The sequence below is a fragment of the Lissotriton vulgaris genome, chromosome 3_1 (assembly GCF_964263255.1).
Source record: "Lissotriton vulgaris chromosome 3_1, aLisVul1.2, whole genome shotgun sequence".
In the NCBI taxonomy this organism is placed as follows: Eukaryota; Metazoa; Chordata; class Amphibia; order Caudata; family Salamandridae; genus Lissotriton; species Lissotriton vulgaris.
In genome coordinates, this window is record NC_141689.1 from 1,800,454,343 (window position 1) to 1,800,480,780 (window position 26,438).

General features: G+C 42.2%; 1 protein-coding gene across 1 annotated transcript in view; it reads right to left on the reverse strand.

Annotated features, from left to right (window-relative positions):
- Positions 1-8,959, reverse strand: part of IL15 (interleukin 15) — a 569,862-nt gene extending 560,903 nt beyond the window's left edge. Inside the window, exon 1 of the mRNA XM_086962228.1 lies at positions 8,520-8,959. The gene's annotated coding sequence lies outside the window, so the exon portion shown is untranslated. The remainder of the gene's footprint in view (positions 1-8,519) is intronic.
- Positions 8,960-26,438: the final 17,479 nt, after the last annotated feature.

A 26,438-nucleotide genomic window follows, 5' to 3' on the forward strand; every position in this document is an offset into this window, starting at 1 on the left:
GTAAGGCTGAGCCTCCCTCTGGTAAGACAGCCCCTATACCCCCCATGTACGAACTGTGCCCCCAAGTAGCCTCTGTTAAACCCAGTGCTCGAAATGGAAAAATAGATGTGTTCTGTGTGTCTGTTCCCGCTCCCCCCCCCCCCCGCTGTCAGTGTGTGGCCGTTCCCGCCCCCCTCCCGCTGCATTACAGCATTTACGCCTGCGGTTTCAGTAATTATCAGTTGTAATGCCTGTTGATAATTGAAGTGCCTACGAAGCCATCAGTATGATATTGAACTCTGCAGCCGCACTAAAAATGTACTTTTTAACTCCCCGCGCGAGTCCACCCCCCCCCCGCAAGTCCCGTCGTCGTCCCCCACCCCCAAGTCCCGCCCCCCCCCTCACCCCGCGCGAGCCCCCCCCCCCCACGAGTCGTAAGGATCGGAATGACTGAGCCCAACTCGATGATTCAATCTCGAGAGATGTAGCCAAAAGCAAAGTCACCCCGGCTGCTATGACTGAAAATGCTGCAAGTTACATGTGAGGAATGAAGCTGGAAAACTTTTGGATAAAGTGAGTTTGTCCGCATATTTCTAGGTCTTTTGATATGCGGTTCATTGTAGGTAACTGGGGTCAAGGCGTTGTATGAGGGCGAGCTGGCCGATGCCCGACGTGTGCTCGATGAGACTGCCAGAGAGAGGGCCAAGCTTCAGATCGAACTTGGGAAATTCAAGTCTGACCTGGACGAGATCACTAAGAAGTAAGACATTTACCTTGGTGTGAAATGCTTGATGTATGTTGCTGGTTACTGAAGTTTAGTAATTCAATTCTTTTTGGGAACCTGATTAAGAACAGTCTCGCACATCTCAAATCTTCCAAGTTTTACTGCAAAAGTAGGCTGCAGATAAACGTGCGAAGTAGGGAAAAATATCGCGTGAATCATGGGTTCACATTTTTACTACACCTGGTAGTCTAGACAGGACACCTTCAGTATAGACGAGGTCGTATGTTATGGATTATAGAAGGTGCGTGCACTCAGATATTAGGACAAAGTCCTGGCCATACGTAAGGGGTGAGACACCGATGTTGACAACATAGTTTCTATCGTGGCTGTGGTGAAGGTGTCCGGAAATAAAAGGGTGAGTCTTCGCAGTTAAAGAAAACATTTTGTCAGCTATTATATATTGAGCCTTTACGTTATTTGCTGGAGCCTCGTCGATTACCATTAGATGTGTTCTGCAGAGCCAGTTATCCTCATCACCCCTGTTTTCTAGACCATCTGCTGTATATCTGCACATTTCTATTTTGGTAAGTTATGTACCATATATGGAGATAGTGTCCAGCCGTAGGGAGTGAGGATGAGATTTTTCTATTTTAACCCTCATGCTAGTTTATTTATTAGTAAAGAAGCCTGTGAGCTACCACAATTACACCAACTTTGTCTTTATGCTTAAGCGCACACACTTACATTCTTATAATTTTAAGTTTTTATTCCACATGAAACTGCTTGTTACCTTGGGGAAAAGTGAACTCTGAAAAATCTCTTCTTGGTGTGGTTCAAATTTCTGGAAGAGGTCGGTTATATGTATTTTGCTCATAGCCCCTTTCAGCTGTTTGTAGGTTGCCCTCCTAAAGTTAAGTTTTAGTTGTTTGTTCAGCTTATTTTGCTCTAGACACTGTTTGGGTGGCAGCTGAAAAGTTTACTTCGCTGAAGCCGAGTTGCTGCTTAGGTTTCTACTGCCCCTACTCTCTTTGCACAGGTGGCCTGTTTGTTCAGCTGGGTGCTGTGTGCAGCTGTTGCGAGCCATCAAATAGTGCTCCAAAAGAACAGGTGCCATTTAAACGCTGCAGAGAGTTTGCTCAATTCTCAAACCATCAATGCTGAAAAGAAGAGACCGCTGAAAACAGATATTTAGCAGTTGCAAATGAAGCACTTTCAAGAGTATGGAACAAAACTGAAAAAAATTCGTATTTAGAAATTACAGGACATTGCTTCTAAAGCTGCTGCTTACTTTGTGCTTTTCATTCCGAATTTTTATTTCGGTGAATGTAAAGTGAGTAGAAAGCATGTGGATTGAACTGCTTGCCAAATTAAGAGCCAGAAGTCTGCAATATCCTAGTTAATGTCATCTCTCGTTGTCGCACGCCACATTTCTCAGTTCCTTGCTTCTACAGACTGGCAAAGATTCAAACGTGTTGATTACCATTTCACGCCCATTGGGCTTAGTAGTGCTATATACATTTGTTTTCATTTCATATATTAATGCAAGGCTTTTAAAACTTTCTGAAGGATTTTTTGTGGCAAGCCGGACTATACTGTTATTTTTGATTCTGTTGCGCACATTAGCTATTGCTCGCTGACCAACAAAATCCTGTTCTAGATTAGAGAACTTGTGCCTTGTCAGCCCTTCAAGTGCCATAGGCTAAAGGTAAGATATCTGTTCCAAGTGTTGGTCTCTCTCTATATAGGACTCCATCAATCAGATGCTCTGTATATACCCTTTTGGATCTGGGCACGTTATTACTGGTATCTCAAGATGCCAGGCATTATCAGTCTGTACAGGCGATGATAGTGGTTCTTCACTGCTGTCTTTAAATGGTGTTTTAATAGATTTTTTCATCGGCCTTTTCAGTCCTTGCAATGTAAAATCCCTCCAAAAGACCTCAAATTTACTGCATTAAAAGACACAGTACATTAATCTTGGGTGTCCCTATAACCTGTTTTACACCCAAAGTACAAAACCCCATTTTAGCTGAATACTGAGATGGTACACGTCTACACTACCAAGAGATGCCAGTGTTGTTGTCCTCATTCCTGGAGGAGTCGATATTTTAATCTGTTTATTTACAATGTGCGTCCTGCGTTCAAGGCAGTGTAGTTCTTTGTCTGATTTCTGGATACCGTTGCACAAACAGTTCATCACAGACTGTTCTAGCTAATACTGCACATGACCTACCTTAAAGACTCAAGATATCTAGTTGTGATGTACCAGCAATGTTTGTTGGCTGATTATCTGGTTAAAAAGGCCAAAACTGTGTTCACATAAGATTGCCTTTAGTTGGATTCATATGCCGAGTCAGAGTGCGCTTCCTAGTTGAGCTAAGATGAAAGTCCTGAACATAAATCAAATGGATACATTCTACCTTTTCGTTATCATTTTCTCTTTCAATGTGTGTGTGGGAAGAGGGAAGCTTTGTGTGGCTGTGTGTGTGGGGGGCTCTGTGTGGCTGTGTGTGTGGGGGGCTCTGTGTGGCTGTGTGTGTGGGGGGCTCTGTGTGGCTGTGTGTGGGGGGGCTCTGTGTGGGTGTGTGTGTGGGGGGGTGTTTGTGTGTGTTGGGGGGGCTCTCTGTGGGTGTTGGTGTGTGTCATTTGCGAGAGATAAAGCTAGTGGCATTGTAAATGACAATGCCATTTATTTATGTTAAAAAAAACATAAATAAAAATAATGTCAAGAGCAATGCCAATCGCTCTAACTTTAACAAAGGCAAAACCATTGCATTGTAAATGCTTGTTTTCCATCTGGCTTTGAGACAGGCTCTCCAAGTCTTTTCGGCTGAGATATTGTTTTTTTCCCATTCCAGCCTTTGGTAGCCTTAGCTCTAGTGGTGACAATTCTAGCAATCCTATCATCCCCTTAATATTGAATTGTTTGGGTGTTTTGTAAATTGTATTTGGCATACAATTGTGTAAATTGTGCTTAGTGTGTACCAAATAAACTGATCAAAGAAGCCTTATTAATTCAGCAAAACAATATTGCTGTGCCCTATACTAAACAAACATTGAAAGCAGATATGCTTCGACTAGACAACACTATACTTGCGTTACATAGATCTGTTTAGCCACTCATTTAAATACAAAAATTCAACATGTGTTAAGGGTGTAATGGGTGCACACTATAAACCATAAAACATATCACAAATGTACTGAAATACATCAGATAAGATGCTTAAAAAACATAACAGTGCTATAAAAAATAATTCATTCAAAAAGTTCATTAATATTAAACAATACAAATTGCTGTATTGTTTAGGAATAACTGGTCGATTATTACAGTGTTATAAATGCTTATCTTTTAAAAAACACCAACTATGTTTCAGTTTTAGTTACAATGTGTTCAGTAAGTTCTTTTTTCCTTATGTGCTGTAGCAGCTTGAACTTTAAGATCTGTTGAAAGTTTTTTTTTTAATCTTAAAATAAATATATATCCATTTGTTTTTTATGTGGAATTTGCTACCTCATACTTTGCCACAAGGGTTCCTATCAGTCGACCACGAGACACCCATTTTATAAGCCTCATTAAATGAAATCCTGAGATGACCCTGCTGCTGAGAATCAAAAAGATGTCTTACTGGTTACCTATTGGCAGGGCCACTGGAACTATGCAGCAGGGAAGGGTCAAATTATGTGGCAGTGTTGACTAAATCATGCAGCAAGTAAAGGCAGACTATGCAGCATAATGCAGCATATTTTGTGATGGTATTAGTTCATTAATATGACATTTTACGTTTACTAACACTAGACACAGATCTCATCTCATTGATACCAAGTTCAACACCAAAATATAGTAATAAACAACCAGAAGCTGACCAGTCAACCTTAGGAAAGAACCTTCCACTCCACGCCACCATCTGTTGCTACACTTTTAGTAACTTTTGAACCGATTGAGCTAAAAACAGCTTTTTTTTAAATATGCAGATAATACAGAAGATAATGGATTATGTTGCAAATCCATAGCTATATGAAATGCCACATCTGCCCAATCGCATAATTCCAGTGGCCCTGCACATAGGTCTGTGAACAAGGAGTCATCACTTGTAACAATCAATCGACATACATACAAATTAATGTGGTGTGAATTAATGTAATGATGCATAGAATGTTTTTTCATTTAGCCAATGAAAAGATAAAACATTTATTTTTTTTACTTTTGCCATTAATTTATTTTCTATGTAATGCTGCAATTTAGTAATGGCCTCTCAGCAGGAAGAAAATGAAACAAACCCTGAGTAAATCTATATGCTAATTAAAAAACAAATTTCACTAGTTGTTTTGGGAAAAGGAAATCCTTTGCAAAGCGTTTCTGTTCTTGCAACTCCTAGGCACCTCGTGATGGAAGCCTGCAGCCTCTTTAGTGTGAGAGAGTGAAAGTGTTCAGGATGTCTGTGCTATTAATTTACGTATCATAACAGCTACTATCCCTGTTGACTTCACACCAGTCCATGGGCCGGAAACTAGCGCATGTCAATTGTGTTAATAATTAAATTAACAATAAGACAAAGCCCACGCGGCTTCACGCTCCTGGAAACATAACGATGAAAATGCTCCTTTTTCAATTCAGAAAGGCCTAGGGAGGGCCAGGATATTCCTTGGGTGGGCCTGGCCCACCTTCTAGAACCAGACCTGGCTACAAGAACAATTTCATTTACCTGCTAACGGGAATTCGCTTTCGCTTGTCAAAAAACAGGGTTGAAGGAACTATGTAATAAGGAGCAAATATCCTCAATTTATAAAATACAGATTGAGGAGGAAGAACTATTTGTGAAATGGCTAGCGCTGTAGGGGTAACGTTAATAAAAAAACAACTCACCCAATCCTATGTTAAAATAAAAGAATGAATCCCAGGAGAGGATCCGTAATGCCCTACTTGAAATAATGTGGGATACTGCAAACATTTCTTTGTGGAATTTAATAAAGGAGAACATGACCGACACCGTGGAGATATCTGTAAGCCCCTGATAAGTCTTGAAGAAATGGAGGCGCAAGAGTCCTTGTGATCCATTATCCCCATCTTTGTATTTAATATTCTGTAAGTATGGGAATGTAACGTTGACAAGTGTGATAACTACTGAAGTCACCTGATGTTTTCCTTTGTTATTGTGTTAATAAAATGATTTTTTTTAAATAAATAAAGGAGTAAATGTAGTTGCACAAAAAAAATAACTTTTTTGATGGACCAGAATTTAGTGACAGAATAGAAAACTGCCATCACTTGTTCGTCCTCCAATTATAAAACAAAATGGAGATCTAGAGAAAACATAATCTACTTTGCACCATTGGAAGTCAGAAAACTGGTTGCCAAATGATGGAAGGAAAATAATCCACGTAGTATTTTGGAATGGTGTGCAGAAATGAAAAAATGTATTAACTAGAAAAAAACGACCACAAAGAGCTGGGATCTCAATGCAGAAAGAAAATCTTTGGGGATTTAATCTGCAAACTATTCTCAATTGGGAATGAACTGAGCAACGAACCAATGACTTAAGATCAGTTACATGATCAGTAAAGATATTAAAAGAATTCAAAAGAGGCAATGACCAGCTAAAGAGTGAACCTCATCTAAGCTGCACCAGACAGCCGACATCGCAGCAGCTGCACATACATTTGAGTAAGGCTTCAAGATCAAAATAATAGTCAATCTCGAAAGGCAAGAAACCCCAACAAACATGTCATGATGCCTGAAGAAGCAGGTATCAGAGTTCAGTATGAACATAAGGCCTACGCAATGTATGCAGGGCCAACAAATCACTAGGTCAATAAGCACCAGTGACAAGCATCCGGAGACTAGTAAAGGTGGAACCGCATAACCAATCCGCCATCAGAAGTCACATCAAAAGTCAATGCAGAGTAAGAAGGGCAGACACACTGAGAAAAACAACCACCAACACAGTTCACAGACAGACATCAAAAAAGGTGATTAACACCTGCAATGGGGAATCACACCGGTCAGTGGCTGCGGTCAGTGAGACAGCAGAATACCAACAGCAGAATACCGAAGGCAAAATTGGCTTAGGCCACAGAACAAACACAGGAAGGAACGGTCCCTGCACCCTCTTCAACAGGCGCCCTCATGTCAGTCATGACCAACACTGCACAAGAATGTCGCAGTATGAGTGTGGAACGTGGCCATTCACATAATGACGGGCGTTTGGATACACCAGTTATGGCATGCCCCAGTGTCTTGACATGGAGTGGCATGTTACGCATTTCAAGCTAGGGGTCCTGCTCCTGCTGCACTCAAACCTAGGCACTGAAAGAAAGAGGGGAAAGGGGTCTGCTGAGTCGGTGCTGCAATCTGAAACGAACTGACATGTTGCTCACTACACAGAGCAGGTCAGGTCAGACTACATAGCAGAGCCCCATGGCCTAGCCGTCCTCGCACAGCCGTTCTTGAGGTACGTTTGTGCAAACGGTGACCATCAAATGTGCATTCATTGTTCTTGCTAGTTTTTAATAAGTATTCAATGAGAGGCTAGTACCTCACTTTTGAGTTTAATATGGAAGAGCAAATAACTAGAGCTGGCACAAAGTTTACCATCCTTTTCTTACACCCTAGAAGGGTCAATCTATAAGGCTCAACGTCCATATAGGCCACTGATTGTTTAGTACATAGAAGGGCCAATATTCTTTAGTATCCACATGCGGATACTCGTACAGCAACTATGCAGAAGGGTAAACCAGGTTCTCGACAGTCTGAGACCCGTGACCACCGTGTCCCGGTGCAGTGTTCCGACACCAGGAAACATGCAACGCGCATTCAGCAATCCTCAGGAGGGAGGAGGGATTAAAGAATAGTTTTCTTGCCAGCACCCATATCTAAAACCCTCACAGTCAAGCAATGCTCTTGGTCTGAAGGGCATCTTTATTTATTATGTTCGTTGGGAGTAAGTTTCAAACGTAAGCCAACAGAGTTTGACACTCAAACCTAGCAAATGGTGTGTAACTTAGCAAGTTAGGAATAGAGGTAAATAGATATGAAAAGTGGGGAATTAGAGCAACGTATGTCATTACGCTAATCATTACTATTTATGTAGCACACAATACAGCTGTTTTTAGAACATAATAATAAAGTATGTTTATTTTTATCCAAATCAATAGAACCCATGTTTTTGACCAAAGAAGAACACACGATGGAGCTTAACACTCATGGTTTGAAATGCATGCTTTAAATCTACCACGCAGACGATTACAGCGGCAACATAACACACACGATGGTATGTTACTAGCATATTAATGTGTCATTCACGCAACAAACAAAACCCACTGAGCCGTCTTACACAGATTTGCTTGCACATCACATGCGATGCTCTGCAGAAAACCCTTTATAAAGCTCTAGGTCATTATGATTTCGACCTCTGAGCAGAGTTTATCCGCAGACCATCCGTAGTAAGTATTTAACCGGTTAAGATATCTTCACTATATTATATAGCATGAGATTTGCCGGATACAAACTGACTTCGGAGGCTGCTACGCCAGTCCAGCTGCAGTACCCATAAATAGCGGCGTCGTCATACAGAAAACCAGCCAGCACACCTCTACTATAGCTTTTCTCCTTTATCTCAAACTCTTCGAGAGCAGAGGTTTTTTTAAATACTGAATGTGGAACGGCTGTTCGTGCGCTGGCTCTGCTTCTCGTGAATAAGTAAACCGCTCCCCATATCAGCACCTAAAGATAACTTCTTTTGTCACGCTATCCCTCTTTGGCAATTACATGCAAAAAACCCTGAGTCAGAAATATGAGAATTCCAAACGCGAGTCTTACCTTCCACCCCGGGCAAAAGACGTCAAATATCTGACTACCTCTCCTTTGCTTCCAAGCATAAGCAGCACAAAAAGAGATACAATTCCAGTGAGGTAACCAATTGCAGGTTTGGGACGGATTGACAAGCTTGGGAGTAGTTTTAAGGCGGTCATTTGTTGGTTGAAGTTTCAAGGAACCCTACTATTGGTTAGAATAACTGACCAGGCCCCGAAAAAAAGAAGGCACGCCCATCGCCCAAGAAAAACTGAAAGCGTCGCTACTCGCTACTGTTGCTGCAGAACCGGAAATGGCTGTTCGCGGCCCTCGGAGGTAGAGCGTGGCGTAGTCAGTCGTCAGCCTTTGGAGTCTGTCCCGGGCAGACACGGACTCTGGTACAGGACGCTATTCTTCACAAGAGCAGCGCAGTGCGAGCCACCCGCTGGCGCTGCACTGTCCCTGTCAGGAGTGCTTCTCGTTTGTCAGGCGCGGGAGGGACGAGTCACTTGAGGGGTTGCCAGCAACGTGAGTTGCCGAGTCACTTGAGGGGTTGCCAGCAACATGTGAGTTGCCTGTGTTGTGTGATATTTGGTATCCTCTTGGGATCGTGTATGCCAAGCTCTTCGGCAGTCTTCTAAGCTCTGCCCTATTGGCCAGCTCAGTAAACAATTTGTGTCAAACTTGTATAGATAGGGTGACCAGATTTATAGAATGAACAAGCATTTACAATGCAATGGTCTCGGCAATATTATAGGTAGAGCTATTGGCATTGCTCATTCTTTTTTTTTTTGTATCCCTTAATAAACGGCATTGTCATTTATATTGGCAATAGCTTAATTGATTGCATATGCGAGACCTATTGCATTAGCAGAGAGAGAGTGAGATAGTGAGATAGAGAGAGTGAGGTAGTGAGATAGAGAAAGTGAGATAGAGAGAGTGAGGTAGTGAGTTAGAGAGAGTGAGGTAGTGAGTTAGAGAGAGTGAGGTAGTGAAATAGAGAGAGAGAGTGAGGTAGTGAGTTAGAGAGAGTGAGGTAGTGAAATAGAGAGAGAGAGTGAGGTAGTGAAATAGAGAGAGAGTGAGGTAGTGAGAGAGAGAGTGAGGTAGATAGAGAGTGAGGTAGTGAGAGACCAAGAGAGTGAGGTAGTGAAAGAGTGAGGTAGTGAGGGAGAGGGATGTTCTGAGGTAGTGAGATAGAAACAGAGAGTGAGGTTGTGATGTAGTGAGATAGAGAGACAGTGAGGTAGTGAAAGAGAGTGAAAGTGAGTTAGTGAGATAGAAAGAGAGGTAGTGAGATAGAGCGAGGTAGTGAGTTACAGAGAGTGAAGTTGTGAGATAGTGAGAGAGAGTGATTGTGTGCTTTGCAAAAAATGTCTTAAAAGAAATCCACCATCATTCGCACGCAAAAGGAGCAGAAAAAGATTTTTTTGTTAATAAAAAAAGAAATCCACAGACTGCTCAGCAAGTAGAATAGCTTTTTTGTGCAAAGCTTCTCTTTTTATAGCTTTTTTCCTCGCTGTGCTGCTGGTTTGCTTGGGCGTCGTCTGGCTGCTCCGCCTGACGGAATTGTCAGGTTATCTTTTATTCACGGGAGGATGAAGGGGAGAAAACACACCGGGCTGTTTAAATCAAGCCAGGCAGGGGGTCGGGCCTGCCTTTCTCACAGGCAGCGGGAATGCCAGGAATTAGAGACATCAAAAACATGCAACAGATGGAATGAGAAAGGAAAAGAGGGAAAACAGTGGAAAATGGAGAAAAAAAAGAACGTGCACAAGTGAGATATTAAGGCACAAGTGTATGGGGGTGAATAAAAAAAGCATGAAGTTGAATCGAGACTATGTAGTCTGCCTTCTTCGTATTTGGCCCCTCTGATATTCGTAGCTCTGGCGTATGGGAAAAGGCTTTGTAACTAATGTATAGATGAGAGAAGGAGCAAGGAAGGCATATGAGGAAGAGAGGTGAAAGGTAGAGAGGAGAGACTAAGAGAAATATGAGCTAGAAAAGTGAGAGGTAAAGGGGAGAGAGGTAGCGGTGCAGTGGGCATGGGCAGTAAATAGTAGAATTGCAGAGGGCTTTTATGATAAAAAAGGCTTGACATGGAAATTTGAAATGAGCAGCATATATGAAGTCAGATCAGAAACATTTCCGGATGAGTGATAACAGGTGGGATTAGGAGATGGGATTCGAATTAAATAGCTGAAAAGTGGCTACAAAGTAGAGAGAATTGCCGATAGCAACATAGCAAGAAGAAAGAGACCCAATAAAGGAAAAAAAGAGACTGTGACGAGAGGAGTGACATTTAATGGAGTACATATAGATGACAGTGAAAGAGCTCAGAGGGGGTCAAGGAATAGTGGAGTGGAAAGGCAGAGATACAGAACACTGGACTGGCATTAAGAGAAAGCGCAGTGAAATAACAATGAAAGAGTAAATACAAGAGAAAGAGAGGGATTAGAGGTGTGCCAATGGGAAGGGAATCTACTCAAGTATCCATAAAATACCAGTGACATGACAAACAACAGTAAGAAAGACAAGTGGTTTGGCACAGAGAGAAAGAGCAGCCTGGAATGTCAAAAAATATAAACGCAACAGCAGGCTAGAGGGAGAGAATAGAGAGTGCTTGAAAACACCATAGAAATGACATTGAGATTAAAAGGTACATAAAAACATTAAAGAGATGAGATCAAAGGGAATGAAAGCATAGAGGATAAACTGAAAGAGGTCAGAGTAGAGAGTATGTATGTGAATCATGCCAGTCCTTTCTAAAATGACAATTGGAAAAAAAAAATATGGACTGTAATTTTTCCTGGGTCACAACCCTAGGAAGCTGAAATCTCAGTGAGATATGAACAATTCTTCACTCTTGCAGTGTAGTTTTGTAGGTGATGCAGGCTCGGTTTGTTGCCCTACATTTACCTCATAGGGAACAAGGAGAGATCGATTACCACTACCGCATCCAAAGCATAATGCCAAACTCACCTTGTTAGCTTTAATTTTTTTATACGAGGTCCCTCTTCCAAACTAATGCACACACTCAACCCTGTATCAGAGAATGCGGGAACCAGCCCGCTAGACTCTCAAACAAAGCACCGTGCTCACCGAGCCACCATGATTATGGAAAGATGCAAGGATTCACACCCTCCTCTCCTAAATAAACAAAGAGAAAAACACATTTCAATGGTAGGCAGCGCTCCCCTGAAAGTGAATCACAAGATGGCAAATAGGACTGTAGCGAGAATCAAGTGAAAAACGACTGCTCTTCCTTCAAATGTACATCTCATAAGAGTAGCGGCAAGATAAAAAATAAAAAGTGAAGCCAGGCACACAGCTGCGAGGGGCACAGCTCACAGTTGCATGGGGTACATGGTGTGTGAGAGAGAAATGTGTGTTTCAGGGAGTAGTGAAGAGAGTTATAAAGAGCCTTGAGCGTGACGAAGAGTAGTAAAGAACATCATAGCACAGTGCGGAGAATGTAAGAGAACCTTGAGTGTGTTAAAGAGCAGGAAAGAGCCTGGGAGAGGGAATCAGTGGTAAAGTAACCCATGCGTGATCTGGCCGTGCTGGTAAAATAATCCTGCCTGTGGTAATCGTGTGACGACAGTAACAAGTACCAAAGAGAGCCCTTCAAGTAGTGAAAAGAGGGAAGGTATCATGTTTGTGTAAAGAGAGCTCTTGGGGAGGGGGTAAGTACCCTGCCTGTGGTTAGATAGCAACTGAAACTAGCAGAGTGCTGCAATACACTATGTATTAGAAAGAGGGAGGACCGCCCGCTTACCTCAGAGGGGATAGAAACGGCACTCACCGGCTGTTTAGAGAGGCGGCGGCTCCTCTCTGCCCCGGGCAGGGCTGCTGGGCTTCGGCTGGGGACGTGCTTCTTCTCCTTGCCGGGCAGGAGCGCGGGGAGACCTCCCGTCCGCTTCCTGCCTGGCCCACTGTACTTCTGGGTCGCGGCTGCGGTAACCAATCGCACCGCGGCCCTGGAGTTTGGAGGCGGCCACAGCGCCTCTCAGAGAATCCCCGGGCCGGCAGGGGGAGGGGGCTTGAGAACGACTCGCGGGGCTCCCGGTGAATTAAATAAATAAAAAAAAAAAAAAACGGCAGACAGAGCACACTGCAGTCTTCTGGCAGGCGGGGGCGGGGATGCAAGGGCCAGCCATCACGACGAACAAGACGATCCTCCCCAGACGAGAAAATAAAATGGCGGCCGCAAAGCCCGAAGAATTTCGGATTTGGGGGCGTGGTTTTGCTGTTCTGAGTGACGGATGACATCACTGTCTAAAGAACAGCAAAAATGACGCCCCCAAATCCGAGAAAGACGGGGCTAAATCGGAGTGACGGCTCTCTCTTCCAATGGCTGGCCTCCGTTTAGGAAGGCAGCCAATGGGAGAGAGGCATAAACTGAGGCGGGACTAATAGTCCCACTAAGAAACATTAATTTTCGGACTTCCGGTCTGCCTTCGGCAGACCGGATATTACCGAGACCTAAAAAGGGGTTTATAGCCAGCTATATCTCCGATATGATTTTGGGTGATTACCTGGGCATGGCTTTATGTCCGCTAAGTTCTCTAAACTATGTAGTGCAAGTTATTTGAATCTCATAAATGTGTTCCAATTACAGTTACTAGAAACACAATTCAGAAGGGCTCTTACCAGTCTGCTGTCTACAAGCTATACAAACTATGTATAGTAAGTACAACTAACGGCAATGGTGTTGGGTATACGGATCAACACACAAGTGTTCCCTACCAACCCTTGGGAGGTGAAAAATCTCATTGGAATATTAGACAACCTTCAGTGACAAGGTAATTCTAGATGATGTCCTGCAGTCAAGCTATATAAATATATATATATATATAAGAGCAATGAGCACTGGGAAGAAAGTGATTTTTTAACACCAACTGTGATCCCATTATGCTTCACAGCAATTGAGGTTGTAAGGGGAATACAGGGTCTAACTAGCAACAAGGCCCCGGGCCCGGATGGACTACCGCCGGACCTGTTTAAGTCCAGTATCCCCTTTTGGGCTCCAGTTCTCACGGCTGTAATAAATGCAGCGGTGATAACGGGGTGCCCAAACACGTGGGGTCTATCGACTATAGTCCCCGTTTTTAAAAAGGGCGATCGCAGCAGCCCGTTCTGTTACAGGCCGATTTCCTTAATAAATTCAGTAGCTAAAGTGGTAGGGGGTGTAATTCTTAACAGGCTATCCACATGGGCTAAAGATAACAACATCCTATCACCTATACAATATGGGTTCAGACCAGGCCATTCGACCATTACGCAGTGCCTGAACCTATATTTGATCCTAAGTAAATATACCCTGGCGAGACAAGGAACTGTCTACATGGCATTTATGGACTTGTCGTCCGCTTTTGACTGCGTGGACAGAAGCTTACTATGGGCTACCTTGCTGAGAATGGGTGTAGAGGAATCTTGTCAACTTCCTAGCCGATTTGCACTCGGATACAAGAGCAAACGTCCGTTACATTCAAGACCTTAAAGTAACGGACGAATTTAGAATAAACCGGGGAGTTCGACAAGGTTGTATTCTGGCCCCATTCCTCTTTAACCTGTACATTAACGAATTGGAGGAATTTCTTTTAAATACTGAAGTAGATTATCCCCTAGTTGAGCGCAAAGGGGTGCCTGTGTTACTCTATGCTGACGATGCTGTTCTTATATCTAGAACAGCAATCGGTCTCCAGAAATTACTAAATTCCTTTTTTAAATTTATGGAGTCACGTGGCCTAAGTATAAACAACTCTAAGTCCTATGTCATGAAAACAGGAAAGGGTACCCGGAAAATTGATTCCTTTAGCATAAATGGGGAGAAAATCCCCTCAACTAACTCTTTCTCATACCTTGGGGTCCTTCTAGATCATAAATTATCGTGGGGCCCAGCAGTCTCTAAAAAGAAGGGCGAAACAACAAGGGTAAATGCGGCCATTCTTGGCTTTGCAAAAAAAATCGGCAATTGCCCTATGGCCGCATTGCTTAAATTGTATCAGGCAAAAAGTGTTGCTGTCGCCTGCTATGGAAGCGAGCTCTGGGGCTATCGCAAGATAAAAGACCTAGAGGTTACAGAAAATAACTTCCTGAAAAAGATACTGAGGCTGCCAAGGGGTATTGGGAATTACTCTGTACATGAGGAGTTGGGGATCCCCTATTTAGGCGACAGAATAGCAGTAAATCCGGTTTTGTGTTGGCTGAATTGTTGGCTCAACACTGACATTCCACTAACACATGCCCTACTGAAAGAAACCCTACTGCTAGACGGGAGGTTCAAAGTACCGTGGGTGAAGTACATAAAGGATTGTTTAACGGCAATTGGCCGCCCTGACCTGTTTTATGCTCCCAACTCAATTACAAAATCTGAAGTTATCTCGGTCAAAAACGCTATACTACTGTTAAGATGTACTGACAGAGAAGAGGTTGAGATACAGAAGGACAGTGTAAGGAAACACTTACTATTAAAAACCTGTCCACAAATGCAACCTTACCTGACATGGCCCATGACCAGCTATGAACGGTTTCTGCTAATAAGGTTCCGTTTTGATCTATATCATCTTCTACTGGCAGTACCAAGTGGGGCTCAACGGGGTGAAGTGTTGCCAGCTTGTGGCTGCAACGGAAAGTCTCCTCAAGATCTGGTGCACTTTCTTTTCATCTGCCCCTATTACTCCACCCCACAGAAATTATATCTTAAACCGTGCCTTAAAAAATTGAGTTTTGCACAAATCAAACCTGCACTTTACTACTTACAACTACTGAATAGCGATTGTACATTATTTGTCTGTAACTTTTTTAAAAAAGCCATCTGTTTTAGGAAAAGTATGGATGGATAATCATGCTGCGAATGTTTTTAGGTGTTTTTTAAAGAATACAGTTATTTATGTTTTTAACCAAATACTGCTCATGCTCATAGTGCCTGATGTACCATCTTTTTCTTTGCACTGTATACTGTGTCTCTTATTTGCTATATGAAATGAACTGTTTGTAATGTTTTTAAACGTGTACTTATGAATTGTACTTTTATGATTGTAAAATCTACAATCGAATAAAGATTTTCGAATCGAATATATATATATATATATATATATATATATATATATATATATATATATATATATATATATATATATATATATATATAGTGGTCCACGCTGGTCTTTTTCAAAGGTGATTGAAGCAGCAAGGCAAGGTTGGATTCATATATATATATATATTCACTGAAAAATACATAGGTTTCACACCAGTTATAGTTAGCTGGAAATTTTACTGACATAAAACCATTGAAATTCCCACGTTATAGTTAGTTGGACTCACTATAACTTGCGCGCCTGCAATGCACCTATTAAATTCACTGAAAAAACCATAGGTTTCACACCAGTTATAGTTAGCTGGAAATTTTACTGAAATAAAACCATTGAAATTCCCACGTTATAGTTAGTTGGACTCACTATAACTTGCGCGCCTGCAATGCACCTATTAAATTCACTGAAAAAACCATAGGTTTCACACCAGTTATAGTTAGCTGGAAATTTTACTGAAATAAAACCATTGAAATTCCCACGTTATAGTTAGTTGGACTCACTATAACTTGCGCGCCTGCAGTGCATTGCAGGCGCGCAAGTTATAGTGAGTCCAACTAACTATAACGTGGGAATTTCAATGGTTTTATTTCAGTAAAATTTCCAGCTAACTATAACTGGTGTGAAACCTATGGTTTTTTCAGTGAATTTAATAGGTTTTTTAAATGCGAATTCCTAACTATAACTGGTGTGAAACCTATGTTTTTTTCAGTGAATTTCATAGGTTTTTTAAATGCTAATTCCTTTCTCGAGTTTCTAACCTATGATTTTTTTTTAAATTTGCTGTTTTGTGTAAGTATTAATTATTATTTTCTTTTTCATTTTTTCCTGGGGCGCTCTGGGTGCGCGCTCCGGTAAGCTCTCCGGAAAGCGCACCCAGAGCGCTACTTTCGTTCGTGAAAAAAAATATGAATGAAAAGTAAATAATAACGCAAGACATTTAGTACCATACATATAAAAGCAGTTTTTTTGAATAAGGAAATGAAAATGATTTTGCATTTCCGTGAAACTATCAAAACGTCACTTCGGCGCGCCGCGTAAGCGCCCCCGGAAGCGCCTACGTTCGCGCCTCGTATGCGCCCCGGAAGCGCCCACGTACACTGTATAACGACTACAATAATGAAGTTGATAAGACTCTTAATCCCACAAATTATCTTCAAAATGTTAACCAACTTTCCTTATGTCCAGAAGATATAGATTTATTTGCTAGACCAATAAGCTGGGATGAGATCGAAAAGGCCATCATGAGTCTTGCGGCCGGTAAAGCTATGGGGCCCGACCAGATACCCCTTGAATTTTATCCGACATTTAGACACATGTTGAAACCAGAGCTGTTAAAAATCTTCAATATTGCATTTCAAGGTAAATCTCCTGACTCTTGGTCTACTGCCACTATAGTTGTTTTTGTAAAAAAGAACAAGGATCCAAAGGAATTAGGCTCTTATCGCCCTATCTCTCTTATCACCGCAGATAGTAAGATCTATTCTAAAATCCTTGCAAATAGACTAAATGACGTTATGGCTGGTTTGGTCTCTCATATCCAACATGGGTTCATCAGACATAGGGATACTACAGATCATGTCAAACGCGTTATTACATTATTGGACTGGGCTCAAGCGAAGGAATCCCCAGTCGGGGTGATCCTACTCGATGCTGAAAAAGCGTTTGACAGAGTAGACTGGGGATTCCTTTGGACTGTATTAGAATGGAAGGGCTTTCCATCACAATTTATTAAAGCTGTACAATCACTTTATTCTAATCCCAAGGGTGTAATAAGACTAGGTACTGATACCTCTAGACCATTCTCAATCACTAGGGGGACCAGACAAGGTTGCCCCTGTTCTCCGCTTTTATTTGCACTTTATTTAGAACCTTATTTGAACAGATTAATTACAGAACCTGGCATCCCACCAGTCCAACTTCACGAGGTTGACCACAAAGTTTTAGCGTACGCAGACGATGTGGCCATTGTAACCTCTGATTCTTCCACCGCCTTACCTAAAATAATTGAAGTTGCTAGAGAATTTGGTAAATTCTACGGATATAAGCTCAATATCTCAAAAACCCAGATTATACAATCTAAAACTGGTACACCCACTGATATTCCATTAAATTCTACTGGCACATACCTCGGTGTAACTATATCCCCTAAAATCGATGACATTGTTGGACTAAATTTGGATCCTTTACTCATATCCACCAACAGAACCTTAGAAAGGATAAACAACTTACACGTATCTTTATATGGACGAACTAATGTCATCAAGATGATGATCTTCCCAAAATTTCTCTACTTTTTCCGCACCATTCCCCTATTCTTTTCTATGACTCTTTTCAATAAAATAGACAGGATGTTGTCCAGATTTCTGTGGGGGTACCGCCGCTCAAGAAGATCTTTAAAATGGTGTACTCTTCCGCAAGAGCGTGCTGGGTTGGGATTTCCAAACTTTAGAATATACTATTGGGCTATCACTCTTAAAACAATCAAGGTCCTACTATTCCATGACCATGTTACCGAAACCCCTATGGCACCCTCTATTTTTGAAATGCTTATGGGCGTTCATGCGCGTCAATGCTTATTGAAATTTATGGAACCCAGCTATTACAAAAAAACAAAATTTAAGGTGCTTCTTTCTGCTTTTTTAGTTTGGAGACAGATTAACAAAACTTTACGGATAACTTCAAAATTCAATTTTTATACACCTATTTGTTGTAATATTTCACTATCAGGGATTTTTCAAGACATTCCTACATATCGATGGCGTATGGGACAGATCCACTCAATTGGGCAACTGTATCAAAATGGGGTTTTTATGTCCTTCTCTGAACTTCAAGAAACATTTGGCCTCTCCAGGAATGAATTTTTCAAATATTTACAGATCCGTAGCTTTTTGGAAAAAAAAACCTCTTATATAGCGATGCCATGGAGACTAACGATATTCTAGAGAGCTGTAGGAAGGATAACCGTATTGGAACAATCTATCAATTAATGGTCAACAGGCTGCATGATGATCTTGACCAACAAGCACAGAAATGGCAAAGAAAATTGTGTATAGAAGGGATAGATTTGGTAAGGGCGTTTGAGATGAGTAACAAAACACTAATCAATAGCTCTCTTAAAAGCCAACATTATATGTCTACTCTAGATCTCTACTACACACCTGCTAAGCTGGCCAAATGGAAAGCCACGAAAGGCATTAATTGTAGTCGATGTGGAACCCTAGCAGCGAACTCATGTCACATGTTCTACAGCTGTCTTAAATTGGTGGTATATATAGATAAAATTGAAAAGTTTCTGACCAATTTGCTCAATGTCAACATTAAGCTATGTCCTTCTGTGATTATTTTTGGTATCTATTTTCCATCCGAGAGTTTATCTGTTGATCAAGAACACTTTCTTTTCATTGGAATGTCTGTTTACCGTTTTTGTATTACTTCTAGATGGCTAGACATAGATCCACCATCATTTGAGCAATGGTTGGGAAAGTTGCTAAATGTTTATAGAATGGACCAAGCAGTTTATAAATTGAAAGGACAGAAAAAGAAGATCTTTGCTAGGAAGATATGGTCTCCTATTGACAATTGGATCTAATTTAATAATGACTGTATTTGCAAAGATATATTTTACATGTTATACGTTTTGTCTTTCTTCCTCTTTTCTTATTTAGCTAGTAATGTATTAGCAACTATGTGAATGACTGCCATCGATCAAATGTTGTTTCATCCTTGTATGTTTATGCCTCTGCCACAGAAAAAAATAAAAAAATATTTAAAAAAAAACAGAGCGCTACTTTCGTTCGTGAAAAAAAATATGAATGAAAAGTAAATAATAACGCAAGACATTTAGTACCATACATATAAAAGCAGTTTTTTTGAATAAGGAAATGAAAATGATTTTGCATTTCCGTGAAACTATCAAAACGTCACTTCGGCGCGGCGCGTAAGCGCCCCCGGAAGCGCCTACGTTCACGCCTCGTATGCGCCCCGGAAGCGCCCACGTTCGCGCCGCGTATGCGCCTACGTTCGCGCCGCGTGTGCGCCCCCGGAAGCGCCTACGTTCGCGCCGCGTATGCGCACCCGGAAGCGCTCCGTGCGCGTAGCGTCAGCGCGTCGTCATGTGACCTTAAAATAACACTTTTCATTGGTTGCTAACAGTTTTTTTTTTACAAAGAATGAAATCCCCACCCATTTCCTTCACTTCTTCTTTCACTTTTGTGACTGAAAGACCTGTTTTTTGCTCTTGGATCTTTCTTGGTTTACCATGGCTGCCAGAGGATCCAGCAGTGAAGATGAGCATGAATTCATCAATGAAGAGCCTCCTCAACCAAAGGTGAAGGAGCATTTCATTTGGACATTTTTTTAAATACCACCTAACCAGAACAAGCACTGGCGTTGCCAATAGGTCTCGCAGTAGGAAAGTTGGAGCTATTGGTTTTGTAAATGACATTTTATATTTATATATCGTTATTGGCATTGTCAATAACAATCTATAAATATAAAATGTCATTTACAAAACCAATAGCTCCAACTTTCCAAATGCAAAACCTATTGGCAACGCCAGTGCTTGTTCTTAGTTTAAAGCTTGGCAGTTTCTGTAGCAATACAGGGCATTTTGCGTGTACTTGATCTGTATCACTTTTCCCCCCATAATTTTGAGGCAGCTGTTTCATTTTGCAGCTGCGATAAAATGTGCCCTGGCACACGTGTTAATGCGTGTTGGAGGCAGCAGCATTGGTTATTTGTACCTACGGCTTACTATTAAGTCAAATGCCTTGAGCGGCTATAAATAGTGCCAAAGGTTGTAGCGCGTTTTTTGGGCCTTTGCGTTATGTTATAGAGGGGCTATGTACTATATTTGATAGCCCCAGCCAACATTTTATGTTGTTGCTGGGGCCCCCTTTTCCAAATTCCCGTGTCTTTGCCTGTTCTCAGAGAGCATTAGAGGAATGCGCTCTTGGAGATAAGCTGATAATTTATGGGTGGGGGATGGCCTTCAACTCTGAAGAATCCCTTGTGCCCGCTTTGAAGTGGAGTGGGGGGTTTTATGGCCCTTCCCTCCATCTGCCGAGACGTGAGCAGCATATGGCGGCCCGCTCTAAGTGTTGTGTCCAGATAATTGCGGCTGTGGCTTCCGTTACTTAATGTTTTGTTGCAGTTTTATATAGAGTGAACTCAACCCAAAGGTATTGGAGCGCCCAACATGAGCACCTTTTACACTACACTAGGTCACTGTGTTATTTTAAAGGCACAGGGCGATTACTTGAATTGCCCAGAACCACAGGATGTTGAGCCAGCGCCGAGACTCGAATCCGGATCCCTAGTTGCGAAGTGGGCAGCTATGGAGTAACCACGTCCTCTCCGCATAACTTTTCAGGTTATGCTTTTCTCATGCGCGAGGCATTACTGCGGCAGAACGTTTTAGAGCTAAATGAGAACAATAAAGGACTAAGTGACCTCAAAAATGTCAGGAGCATCACATAAATCATTTCATATATGTAAGAAAAACTCATTAATAATAAACACCTTACTGAGGCTGTGAATTCGGTGGACACGTTAAACACAGTGACACTTTTATGGTGTTTATTTATTTTATTTATTTTTAATATTTCTAAAGCGCTGCTTATACCCGTAGGCGTCTTGGCGCTGATAAACCAGTTATTTGTGACTAAGTCTGAACAGGAGTGATTATTGAGTGAACAACCAGGTTTTCAAAAGTTTACGGAATTGAAGAAGAGTGGGGCTTTGTTTGATGTTAAGTGGCAGGGTGTTCCATAGCTTGGGGGCAGCTACCAGGAAACGCCGATCGCCCCAAGTGACAGTTTTGGTGCGGGGGGTGATTAATTGATTGAGAGTGGCTGACCTTAAGGCTCTGGAGGGTTTGTGCATTTGTAATTGATCTTTTAGAAACTGGGGTCCTTGATTGTTGAGTGCCTTGAATACAATACAGAGGGATTTGAATTGGATTCTTTTCTGCACAGTGAGCCAGTGAAAGTCCTTTATGCTGTTGGAGATGGATTCGAATTTGGTTTTGCCAGCGAGCAGGCGAGCTGCCGCGTTTTGAATAGTCTGCAGTTTGGTGATGACTCTAGATTGAGCGTTTAGGAAAAGACCATTGCAATAGTCCAGGGCGGACAAGACAAGAGAGGTGACCAGTGTCTTGATGGCTGAGTCAGGAAGGAAAGGGTGTATTTTCCTGATCATCTTGAGTTTCAGGTGTGCAGAAGACACCGTTTTATTGGCATGATCCATAAAATTTAGGGCATCATCGAAGATGATGCCAAGGTTCCTGACTTTGGCGGCAGGCGTAGGAGGGGTGCCGAAGGTCTCAGGCCACCAGCTTGAAGGCCAGGCTGGCAGAAGTGTTCCAAAAATGAGTACCTCGGTTTTATCAGAATTCAACTTTAAACAGTTGGTAGACATCCAGTCTCCTATGTCTAAGAGCCCTTTCTTGAATTTTTCGGCCACTTGATCTCCATCCCCTTTGATTGCCAACACTAGTTGGGTATCATCGGCGTAGGAAGTTAGGCTCATCCCATGTGCTTTGATGGTTTTAGCAAGGTCCGACACATAGATATTAAACAGTGTCAGACTCAGGGATGAGCCTTGAGGAACGCCGCATGGAGCTGAGAGTTGGGCCGATTGAAAGGGTCCTAGGATGACAGCCTGCGTTCTTTTGGCAAGGAAGGACGCAATTAGGTTTTTGGCGGTGTGGCAAATGCCAAAACCCTCGACCCGGTCGACCAGGATGGTGTGGTCGACCGTGTCGAAGGCTGCAGATAGGTCTAGCAGAACCAGAATGGCTGTGCCTCCCTGGTCCCTGATTACCCTGATGTCGTCAGCAGCCTTGATCAGGGCTGTCTCAGTCCCATGGAATTTCCTAAATCCGAATTGCGTGTTATCCAAGAGATGATGTTTTTCTATAAAGTCGGAAATCTGGGAATTCATTGGGACGATAATTTTTTAGCTCACTTTTATCAAGGGATGGTTTTTTTAACAGGGGTTTTAGTAACGTATTTTTAAGGGGGTCTGGGTAGTTGCCTGATAGGAGAATGGAGTTGCAGACCTGGGTGAGTACTGGTATGATATCCTCCATTACCGGCCGGAGTACTGAGAGTGGGCAGGGGTCCAGAGGTGATCCTGATTTGATGGAGGACAATGTGGCTTTTATTTGATCTGGGGTGACTGGTTGAAAGCTAGGAAATATGTTGGCAGGGGGTGGGATGGGGAGATTGACTGTACGCGAGGGTGAAAAAGCAGCAAAAGCCTGGTAAATATCGTCTACTTTGGTGTAGAAAAAGGAAGCAAGAGCATCACATAAAGATTGCGATGGGGGGGGGGGTAAGATCAGGGGCGTTACCTGATAGTACTTTGGTAATTTGGAACAGTTGTCTGCTGGAATTTTTGGCTTTCTCGATTTGGTCGCTGTAGTAATCTTTTTTTGCTTTTGTTATCATGGCTTTATAAAGTGCCAGTGCTTCTTTGTAGGTAGTTTTACTGGCTGTATCATAATCCTTTCTCCATTGTCGTTCCTTATTGCGATTATTTTGTTTTTGTGCCCTTAATTTGTCATTGTACCAGGGGGCAGTTGGTTTAGATCTGTTTCTAGACAGTTCTTTAGTAGGAGCTGACTGGTTTGTAGCCTGGCCCACCCAGGTGTAAAACTGCTGGAGAGCTAAATTGGGTTCTGGAGACAGTGTAGGACGGGTGTGTTCCAGTGTTAGTTTTAGTTGGTCAAGGTTCATATTTTTCCAATCTTTAAAGGATTGTTTGGGCGTGGGGTGTGGTCTGTTACCGCACTGGTTGTGGGTAGTTATATTTGCAAAGATAGCGTAGTGGTCCGTCCAGGGCATGGGCAAGATGTTGGTTATTTGCATGCCTTCTAGATTAGAGAAAATGGGGTCCAGAATGTGGCCTGCTTGGTGGGTGGGGGACATAACACGTTGTTTTAGTCCTAGATTTTCTAGATCAGAAATAAGGGTAGCAGAGTCAGTTAGGTGAGTAAGGTCTAGGTGAAAATTTAGGTCGCCTAGAACTGTAAAAGCCCTTTCTGTGGCTACAGATTCCATCATGGAATTGATACTGGATAGGAACGCCGCTTTGGATCCTGGGGGTCGATATATCAGAATCCCCTTAAAATTAAACAGGGGGGAAGAATTAATGGCAAATTGCATAGCTTCACACGAGTTTGATGGAATAGGGGTTATTCTGACGGGATAGGAATCTCTGGTTATTACGGCCAGTCCACCTCCTCTTTGTTTGGGCCTATCCTGACAGTAAGCTTTGTATCCATCTGGTACTGCGATGGCCAGATCAGGCTGTGAAGTATCGTCAGTCCAGGTTTCGGTGAGAAATAATACATCTAATTTGAAATCGGTGATGAGATCAAAGACCTCCTGCCTATGCTTTCCAAGAGAGCGTGCATTGATGAGGGCTATGGATATGCTAACTCCTTCCTCCTGGGTATTGGTTGCAGGATTGGGGTTAGACAGAGGAGGAATGGTATAGTTACAGTGAGGGCATAGGGTGGCGAGATTCTTATGGATCTCTGAGGGATTAATGTCTAAGCAGCTGGTACTAATGGGTGGCCTGAGAGCAAGGAGATTTTGGCTGGAGTACTTTATGCCGGCTTCTGACCTTTGTGGGACAGGGGTTGTGGCCCTAGGCCCGGTCCCGGCGCGGACGGGCGCAGACGGGCTTGCCTCTGGCGCGCCGCCGACGCGCCGCCGGCGCGCCCGCTGCGCCCGCCCGCTGCGCGGACTATGTGTACCTCCTGTCTTATACATCCAGGGGGCGGGAAAGGCGGGAGGGCTGGATTGACTAGAGCGCAGCCCTTACCTCCTCAAGATGGCGGGTGAGGTGGGTCAGGTCACATGACTGTGACCGAGTTGGGCAGCGCTGTTGTCGGTGACTGCCCAACTGGTGTTGAGTTTGGCAAACCTGTAATGGGCATCCCATCCCTGACCGCCATGTGCTTCCTGGCTGCTACGCTCACTCCTGTCTCTAGCAGGAGCTTGCTCGGGCCTTTGGAGTCTGACGTGAGGGCTGGGGCTCGGGCGACCCTTTTCACTGTGCTCAGTGCAGCATCACTGAGGTTGAGTGGGTACAAGCTGCCGGCATGAGCAAATATAGACATGGAGTGGCGAAAAGGGCTCAATCAATCATCCAGCAAACTCTGTAATAAAACAAGTGAACCGCTCATGTGAATGATCCCTTGGTTGTTGAAGTGGTTGATTTTCCTTGTGAGCCTATAAAACAGTTAATTTAAGTCTTTAGTGTATGAAACAACCTTCTTCTTAATTTGGGCTCGAGACACTGTGCAACTAAGCTTGGATAACTGAAGCACCTGGCTTGAGGACTGTTTTCTGAGTACTCCTGGAGCTTCTTGTCACCACCAGTTGCACATGGGGCAGTAAAATATATGTGGCACGTCGGAGTGAGTACCGGATGTCAGTGCTTGAGTCCTTCCTTAATTACTCAGCACCCGCGTCCACATGCTGAAGCCTAAGCGACACCTACTTCTTCCTGCTCATAGTTGCGGTGGTTAAACTTACTGGAATACCAAAAAGGCCACTGGTAACGAAAGCCTATGAGGATAACTTTGTTTATTTGGTACAGAGCAGGAATATCGTCGTAAAAATATCGACTAACCTAAATATCGCCGCAAAAATATCTACAGGAAGAAATATCGATGACAAAAATATAGTTTGACCAGAATATCGACAGACAGGTAAGTAATATCGATAACATTAATATAGTTGTAATAAATATCGTTTACAAAAACATAGTTTACAAAAATATCGTTTTTTAAATAATTAAAAGTAATGTAGTGTTTTTAATGAGTATTTGTTGTCAAAGTAGTATTTTATTAGTTAATAATGTATTTTATGTTGAATTTAGTGTTAATAGTTCCGTAGCGGGTTGTGGGTTTATAGGGGAGTAGGGCGGGAAGTAATTTAAATATAATAAAATAATAGATTAATTAATGTTTTAAATGATTATAAATAGTGTAATAAATAATAGTTAATTAATTTCAATTAGTTAATTGATTAATAATTATGTAATTAATTATGTTAATTGTTTAATTAATTTTAGGTGTGTGTACTGGAATTTTTTAGTGAAAATGTAGTGAATTAATTACATTTTAATTGAATAATTAATGATTAATTGATTAAAAAAACAATTTGTTATTTTATAAATGAGTAGATACATTTAGTAATGTTTACACCTACACTATCCAACGCTTTCCCTACTGTTGCACCTTCTGGAGTGGAGATAGTAATTTTTACCCCTACGCTATCCAACGCTTTCCCTACTGTTGCACCCTCTGGAGTGGGAATAGTAATTTTTACCCCTACGCTATCCAACGCTTTCCCTACTGTTGCACCCTCTGGAGTGGGAATAGTAATTTTTACCCCTACGCTATCCAACGCTTTCCCTACTGTTGCACCCTCTGGAGTGGGAATAGTAATTTTTACGCCTACGCTAGCCAACGCTTTCCCTACTGTTGCACCCTCTGGAGTGGGAATAGTAATTTTTACTCCTACGCTATCCAACGCTTTCCCTTCTGTTGCACCCTCTGGAGTGGGAATAGTAATTTTTACCCCTACGCTATCCAATGCTTTCCTTACTGTTGCACCCTCTGGAGTGGGAATAGTAATTTTTACCCCTACGCTATCCAACGCTTTCCCTACTGTTGCACCCTCTGGAGTGGGAATAGTAATTTTTACACCTACGCTATCAAATGTTTTAACTAATAATATATTGTATATTTTAATTATATGTATGTAATATTGTTGTTATATAAAGTAATGTGTTAAATATATGTATATGTACACATGTATTAAGTTTATAA